We start from the raw sequence: 8,133 nt of genomic DNA on the forward strand, positions 1-8,133 counted from the left end.
ATTTTTTTGAACATATTCATCTATTAATAGGCTATAAAAGATATAAAACTAGAATTTTGTCCCTGGTTTTATTACAGGATTTTATGTTTTTTTTGTTGTTTTGGCAGAAAAAATGCATAATACCTATGTACCTATCTATATATAGTTTGATATCTATGTATAAAGTTAATTTTGTCTTTCTTTAAAATTTGTTCCATAATTTTTTTTTGTTTTACCTTATTGCAACTTACAATAATATATATAGTAATTGGCACCACATATTAATTTATTACTGTAATTTTTTTCTGCTTTTTGATTAAATATCAAATACTTATTATAGATTGCCCAATGATTATGCCCAAAGGGAACAATGGGTATTATTAATGGAAATCAACACATTTAAAAAGAACATATTTGTTTGTTCAGATCACATCCTTAGAAGTGATATAAGGGAGATAATATTATCAGTAGCCAGACTTTATAAAAAAAATTAGCTCTACCTCAAAGGTAATTTTTTTAAATATATTTTTCTAGTATATTTATAGGTATGAGTATATTTTACCTTAGAATTATTGATAAAGGTTTGCATGCTTTTATTTACTACATTATGTAAGCTAAAAAAACAACCTTTTAAAACTTGTGCTTGGGCTATGTTGTAAAACATACAGCTTCTTCACAAAAAGTATTAGTGTTACTCATATAAGATTTATTTATACCTAATACTTATTAAATTAGGTATGTGTGTAAAACTATTTTTTTACTAGGATTTCTGATGCACTGGTTAAAAACACAGCAGCCAATAATTCAGTTAATTTACCAAGTGATTTACCCTTCAAAGCTACAGGGGTAGCTTTCCTGAAGAGCGCAAAAACTTCTTTAGCTTTCAAAATGGTATATAGTACAAACAGTGAAGCTAATATAGACACGTATGGATAATTAAAATAGATTAATATTCTTGATACACCAAATTTTGTATAATTACAGATCTGATCATTCATCATCAACAATAACTGCATCTGAGAATTATAGTTCTACAGTAACCGTGGAGTCTAGGTCAACAATTACTATTTCTCATCCAAGCCGTTTTTGTTTAACTGCTACACATTCCCTGACTCTGCCAAGGAAAAGGTAAAAATACACTCAAAATAGACTACTAGTTTTATGCCATGTATCATCCTATTCTATATATCTTATTTAAAAGTGATATGGTATTTTATTGTATTATATTTGTTTAATTAAATGCAATTAATCAAATGTATGACATTACAAAGATTCTCTATAATAACATACATTTTATTGATCAATTGGATTATCATAATACATTTTTTTAATTTTTTCTTTTTAATTTCGGTAATACTATATTTTTATGTATATTATTCTAGGGTAAAATCAAAATGATATCCTGAGGACCTAAGCACTGATGATTCCACCGTTTCAAGAGCTTAATCACTTGTCACCAGATTATGGAAAAAAAAATAAAGAACAAAAAATTAAAATTCGAAGATTGCAACAAGCAAATTTGCGCCAAAGAAATTAAATTAGATGTCTCAAGTCATTATTAAAATACTTACATGAAATAATAACATGATTTTATGGAAAAGCCCAACATACTACATATTTTATTTGACTTGTAAAAGCACTTGTTTGTATATTACTACTAATAAACTCTCTAATCTAATCTATTGTACATAGTCTTTATTCTTAGCTTTGTTTTTTAGTATAAATTAATATGATATAATATTTGGTATTAGGTATTATATAGGTCACTATTAAATATCTCAAAACCATTATACAGGCTAAATACTCATAATAAAAATCTTATAACCTACAAAAAACCTGCAACTCCTTCACTATTTGAACATCCTTGTAGTTTTAACTTTTTCCGCTGAAGCAATACTGTCCCTTTGAAAAAGTCAGCAGCATAGAAGTATATATTATGTGATGTAAGTAAGTGATGTAAAACTGAGTTTTGTCCAATATAACAATAACAATAAAATTTTGCAAAATGTTAAAAATTTGTGTCTTAAATCATGATTTATTAAGAAATCTATAATATTATATTAATAAAATATTTAATTTCCATAAAAATGCTTTGACAAAAATGCTGCCTTTCATTAGGACCTTCCTCTAATGAAGTCCATTAAAAAAAAACACATAAATAGCTCATAAATGGTAATATTACTTATACTCAAACTCTTTAATTATTAATTAATAAAAATTTATCAGGTAAATATTTGTTGACGACGTCACTGGTAAAGAGTGCTTGTATCTGTGACATAAACAATGCGATCGAGCGGCGTTGCGATGCCATTACCGTTTTCTCGTTTCTTCGTACTTTATTTTCATTTACTTAACTTATATTGACTTCGATATAGAGTATCTTATCAAATTTATTTTTAAAAAATGCTTGATATTTTATTAAAGAGAAGCAGTAGTATTGTTTTGTGCCTTCGGAAACAACTGAAAATTTTGATGATATTATAAAGTGATTTTTGCCATTTCTCTATAAGCACTTGGCATCATTGCATCAGAGATGTTGCAAGCAAACAAACCTGCCCATAGTTCCACGGCATGCTACTTCTAGCCTTTCAATGTTCTAAGATAATACCCTATGTATTACATCCTTCTTATTAAAAGCTGTTCTAAATTTCTAAAGCGATAATACAACGGCTAATGTTTCCAGTTCATATAAATAATATTTCTTTTATTCTAGACTAGTTTGCTTGCTAAAATAGGCAACTACATGCTTATCTTTATTTTTCTTTTGAATAAAAATTCCCCCAAATCCAGTGCTACTGGTGTCAGTGTGTAATTCGGTTTTAAGTTCTGGATTATATATTGTAAGTATTGGTCTTAAGGATAACTTTGCTTGTATGCTCCCAAATTCTGCTTGTTGTAACAGTGTCCACTCATATACGGCATCTTTTTTTAATAAACGAGTAAGCGGCTCTACTTCACTAATGTATCTACGAAAATACCCTTATAGGCCAATAAATTGTCTAATTTTTTTAACATTAGTTGGAATTTTCATATTAAGTACTGCTTTAGTTTTTTGTAACCCTGGTTTTACTCCATATTCACCAACTTTTTGGCTTAAATAATCAATAAATCTCTTTAAAAAGCTACAATTGCTTAACTTTAAAGTTAAGTTAGATTTTCGCAAAATAGTTAATACCGTTTTTAGCCTAGTCAAAATTTCGCCAAAATCGTGTCCAGGTATTATCAGGTCATCAAAATAAGCATGAACTATTTTATTTAATTGTCCACCAAATACATTACTAATAAGTTTTTGAAAGACTGCGGGGGCATTTACCAACCCAAAAGGCATCCTTGAAAATGTCCTGTTGGGGTAATAAATGCGGTTTTGTCGATTGAGTCTACTGCCATTGGGACCTGATAATATCCAGACGCAAGATCTAACGCAATAAAATATTTGTGTCCTCCCAACATATCAATCTGGTTTTGTATTAATGGAATTGGAAATTTTTCTTGACAGTTACAAGATTGTCTGTAATCAACACACATTCGATAATTACCTGTTTTCTTTTTCACGAGTAATACCGGACTAGCATACTGAGAACTAAATTCACGAATAATTATATTATCTAGTAACTCCTTTAATAACTTATCCAAAATATTTCTTTCCCAAATTGACATGCTATAGGGGTTATATACTACGGGTACATTGGTAGTGCATTTAATGTATATAGTAGCAAAATCACTTTTACCTAAGTACTTTAAAGTAAATGCCACTATATTCTTTTAAAAGAGAATGAATGGTACATTTTTTTCCCTTGTAATATCCCTAAAATTAATATCATGTCCTTCTGTGACTGCTGCAGCTGTACTTCATCTAAAACTGAAACATTTCTTAATGAAAGGGTACTTTCAAACTTAAGCATAACAATATGCGATTGATTTAAATAATTACAACCAACAATAACATCATGTGTTAAATATTTGTCTTCTAAAATATAAGCATTTACTTGTCCAAATGAATCATCAATGTTTGTATTTACTGTAGGGCTTAAATTACAATACATTAAATTTCCTAGAAAACAATGTAAAACAATGGTTTTCTTTTGTTTCATTTAAAATTATACCTAACGAGTGATTACAGACATTTTAATTAATGTACAAGAACTTCCGGTATCAATTAAACAATTATTAACTTCTCTTCCGTTTAAACGAGCAACAACTAAATACATATTATTTTTATTAGGACGCTTTAGAAATCTGTCAATTTGATTACACTCATTATTTTTTTTATTTAATATATATTGATCTGCCTTGTGACCTACCTTTTTACATTTTCCACAACTTATTATAGGTTTAGGACAATTTTTTACAATATGCGGCCCCTTACAATAACTATAATCCTAATTATAACGCAATACAGATTTATTTTCATTCTCATTAACTCTTAACTTAAAATAATTTAACTGGTTTTCAACCTGATTCTTTTGTTTGGTTTAATCTTTTCGACGTACTAGGGTAATGACGTACTACATACAAAGTTTCTGACCGACGGGAAAACTTCTAAGACCGCTGATTTCAAATCACTACATCAGGAAAATTGATTAGTTTGAGAGTCATGCCACTTTCTAGCATTACCACGTCTACTAGTTGCCAATTTAACAGTTAATTGATCGCTCCATCTGTATATAGAGCGCAGCAGGTCAACCTTATCAACCCACTCTATACACTGTTTATTATTAGGATTAAACTCTGGTATTAAAGTTTCATCAATGTTAAGGCTACTATATGTTGTACTTACAGTCTGTTTTTCCAATAATTTATATATTTTTTTAACTCATTTTTTAACCGTTTAAGTTGCTTGCGACGTCTTGTAGCCCTTGAGCTGCCTGATGTTGACAAACTTGAGCTGGATTCCTCAGAGCAAGAAGAAGGGCTAGAAGGACTCCGCCTTTTGCGGTTTTTTGTCTTTCCTATCTTTTCAACGAATGACAGCGCGGCGGTGGATAATTCCATTTCTGATTTGTCAAAGGAAAATTATAGACACGGGAATACTTTGATCGGTTTAATTATCCTCAACGTAATATCAATAAAGTAATAATACACTAATGTACTAAATATACACAACAATTTTCGATAACGACAGCTATACTGAAACTATCATCCGTATACTGCCTTGCGCAAATAGTTTCACAGCACTATTTTTTCCTGCGAACCATCCAATGTCGCCTCTGAAATTCCATACTGGACCCTTCATTTATGTTGAAACGATTTTTCTTCTTCGTCACATTGTAGTATCTTTCAGTTTAAATAAAATTAGTAATGCGTCCAGCTAGCGTATTTACTACGGCATACCGCACATTGTAGGGAACAATGCTCACAATGGTAGATTTTTACTAAAGAGAAGTTGTACTCGGGTCATCAATTTTACTAAACGTTTTTGGTAAAAGTCAAAAGGAATTTATTAAGTGATTAATAAATAAGCAGTTATGTTATTACCGGTGTTTTATTCCAGTTAAATAATAATCCAGAACATTACAGTGGCGACGAAGATTTTGACTATTGTTTGTCATTTTTCTTTGAAAATTATAGTGTTTTAAAATAAACACTCTCAAAGAAAAACGTTATGAATTCTACGGGGAGTACTTGAGTGCGTTAGTGCAAAAGTTACAATAATTTAAACTATGGCTATTTTAACAGAAAATGTGGGTCATTTACACAAATTTGATCCAGCAAGTTCGGATAAGTCGATTTACAGAAAAAGAGTGAAAAAATATTTTATAGCTAATGATATTAATAATGAGGGTCGAAAAGGGGCAATCTTGTAAAATATATTAAGTGAAGATTCTTACAAATTAGTTTTATGCATTCCCGAGGAGCCCGAGAAGAAATTATATACATCTCTCCTAGACTTTATGTCCGAACATTTTAAGCTAAATGTCTCAGTATTCACAGGAGATAGTACAAGTTTTATGAAACAAGAGACAGAATTCAATTTTACTGAGAACAAGCCGGATAAGTCCTGTTAACATTCTACTAACCCAGCCATGACTCAAAATTTAAGTAAGGGCATCAACAAAACTAAACAACATCAGTGCTTAGTTTGTGGACGTAAAAATCACAAATCGGAATTTTATTCTTTTAGAGAGTGTTTTTGTGAAAAGAAAGGGCATTTAGCTCCTGTGTCATCTTAAAAGAAATAAAAAAATGTATAAAAAGCCAGGCGTTACCCTAAGAGGTCAAAATTATTTGAAATCTGACGAATATTTTTTATATAATCTGGATTTTAAATATAATCCTATTTTAATTGAATTACTAAATCCAAATTACAGTAATCAAAAAAATTACTTTTAATTTGGACACAGGAGTATTTCTAAAAAAAATATACCTAGAAAATTTTAGTATTAGGATTGGACAAAAAAACTAATCATGTTTTTAACCTCTGCAATGGAGATCAAATTATCCTTTTAGGTTTTATTAAACGCAACGTATTGTATGAAGTCAGGAACTAGATTTGGTTTTTTTATATAATTAGAAACGCAGCTGGACCATCTCTCTTAGGACGTGATTTTTTTAATGCCTTTAATTAAAACATTTCTTGTTTAAATTTTATTGATGTGTCATTTGATATTAATAAATTAATAAAGCAATATTCTAACGTTTTTTCTCCTGGAATTTTACTAAGGGTATTATATCAATTAAATTAAAAAATCAAGTTGTCTCCTCCGAGTTTTTTAGAGCTCGCCCCTTGCTGTTTGTAATGAAAGAGAAAGTAGAACAGGAACTTAATCGTTTGGAATCATTGGGGGTTATATCTTCAGTAGATTATAGTGAATGCTGAACACCAATTGTACCGGTGCTTAAAAAGATGGCTTGGTGAGATTGATTAGTACCCACTTCCAAGAATCAATAAACTTTTTTTGAAATTACAAGGGGGGGGGGAATTCAGTAAGTTAAATTTATCTAGCGCATATTAGCAAATTTGCTTAGATAGCAGTTCAAAAAATCTAACCACAATTTCGACACATAAAGGGCTGTACCAATTTAATAGAGCCCTATTTGGTATAGCAAATATTCCTTCAAAATTTCAGAAAATTATGGAATCTCTTTTTGAAGGCGTAGAGGGGATAGTAGTGTTTATCGACGATATTTTAATTACGGGAAAAGATCGTTTGCAAGTATTGGAACGTTTAGATACTGTTTTAAGAATATTAGATAGGGCAGGTCTAAAAATTTGCTTGGAAAAATGCCAGTTTTTTATGAAACGAGTGTCGTATCTATGATTTAATATCAATAAAGATGGTCTTAATACTTAGTAAAGAAAAGATTGATGCTAGTATTAAAGCCCCCATTGCAACAAATGTAACCCAATTAAAATAATTTTTGGGACTAATTAATTATTATAACACTTTTGTTCCCAATTTGGCAATAGTGCTATTTCCATTTTACCAGCTTCTTAAAGATTTAAAATGGAATTATACCAGTGACTGTTCTGATGCATTCTCTTGTCGGAAATATTGAAAAGTGACTAAAGAATTTCCATCATATTTTGAAATAATTTAAACCGCATTTTTTTATTTTAGAAATAAAAATTGTGTAATGAATTGTGCCATCTAAAATAATAAACAGTTTAAGATTCTATTACCGCATAAGAAATGAAATAAGTTTAGAGGATTATTGTCTTTAATGGAACAATCGCATAATCATTCCAACCAAAATTCGTGAACATATTTTAAGTCAACTACATATGTTACACCAAACAGTAATGAAAATGAAAAGCTTAGCACGGTTGTATTTAAGTAAGTTGTAAGTTTTTCCTATTAATAATTTAACAGAAAAATCAACTATCGAAATTCTACGTCAGTCTTTTTACGATTTGAATTACTTGAATTTTTGGTGTCAGATAATGGCAACATTTTGTTCCAAAGAATTTTTCGAGTTTTTAAAAAAGAATAATGTTCAACACTTAACATCTGCACTATATCATCCCTCCTCAAATGGAGCAGCTGAAAATGCTGTGAAAATGGTAAAGGCATCTCTTAAAAACTCATTGGGAAATAAGGTTGGTATAGATATAAATAAATAATTATGTAATTTTTTATTTGATTTTCGTAGCATTCCGCATTCTACAACAAAACGGCAGTACGGCAAAAATTACAAAAGTCAGAAACAAAGTTT

At 29.8% G+C, this 8,133-nt stretch overlaps 1 long non-coding RNA gene across 1 annotated transcript; it reads left to right on the forward strand.

The window, feature by feature from the left end:
* The first annotated feature begins 845 nt into the window (after positions 1-845).
* LOC126750529 (uncharacterized) lies at positions 846-1,644 on the forward strand. Its single transcript, XR_007665746.1, has 3 exons — positions 846-905; positions 964-1,107; positions 1,362-1,644. It is a non-coding gene; the product is annotated as an uncharacterized LOC126750529 (long non-coding RNA).
* The last annotated feature ends 6,489 nt before the right edge of the window (positions 1,645-8,133 follow it).

The sequence above is a fragment of the Anthonomus grandis genome, chromosome 2, assembly GCF_022605725.1.
Source record: "Anthonomus grandis grandis chromosome 2, icAntGran1.3, whole genome shotgun sequence".
NCBI lineage: Eukaryota > Metazoa > Arthropoda > Insecta > Coleoptera > Curculionidae > Anthonomus > Anthonomus grandis.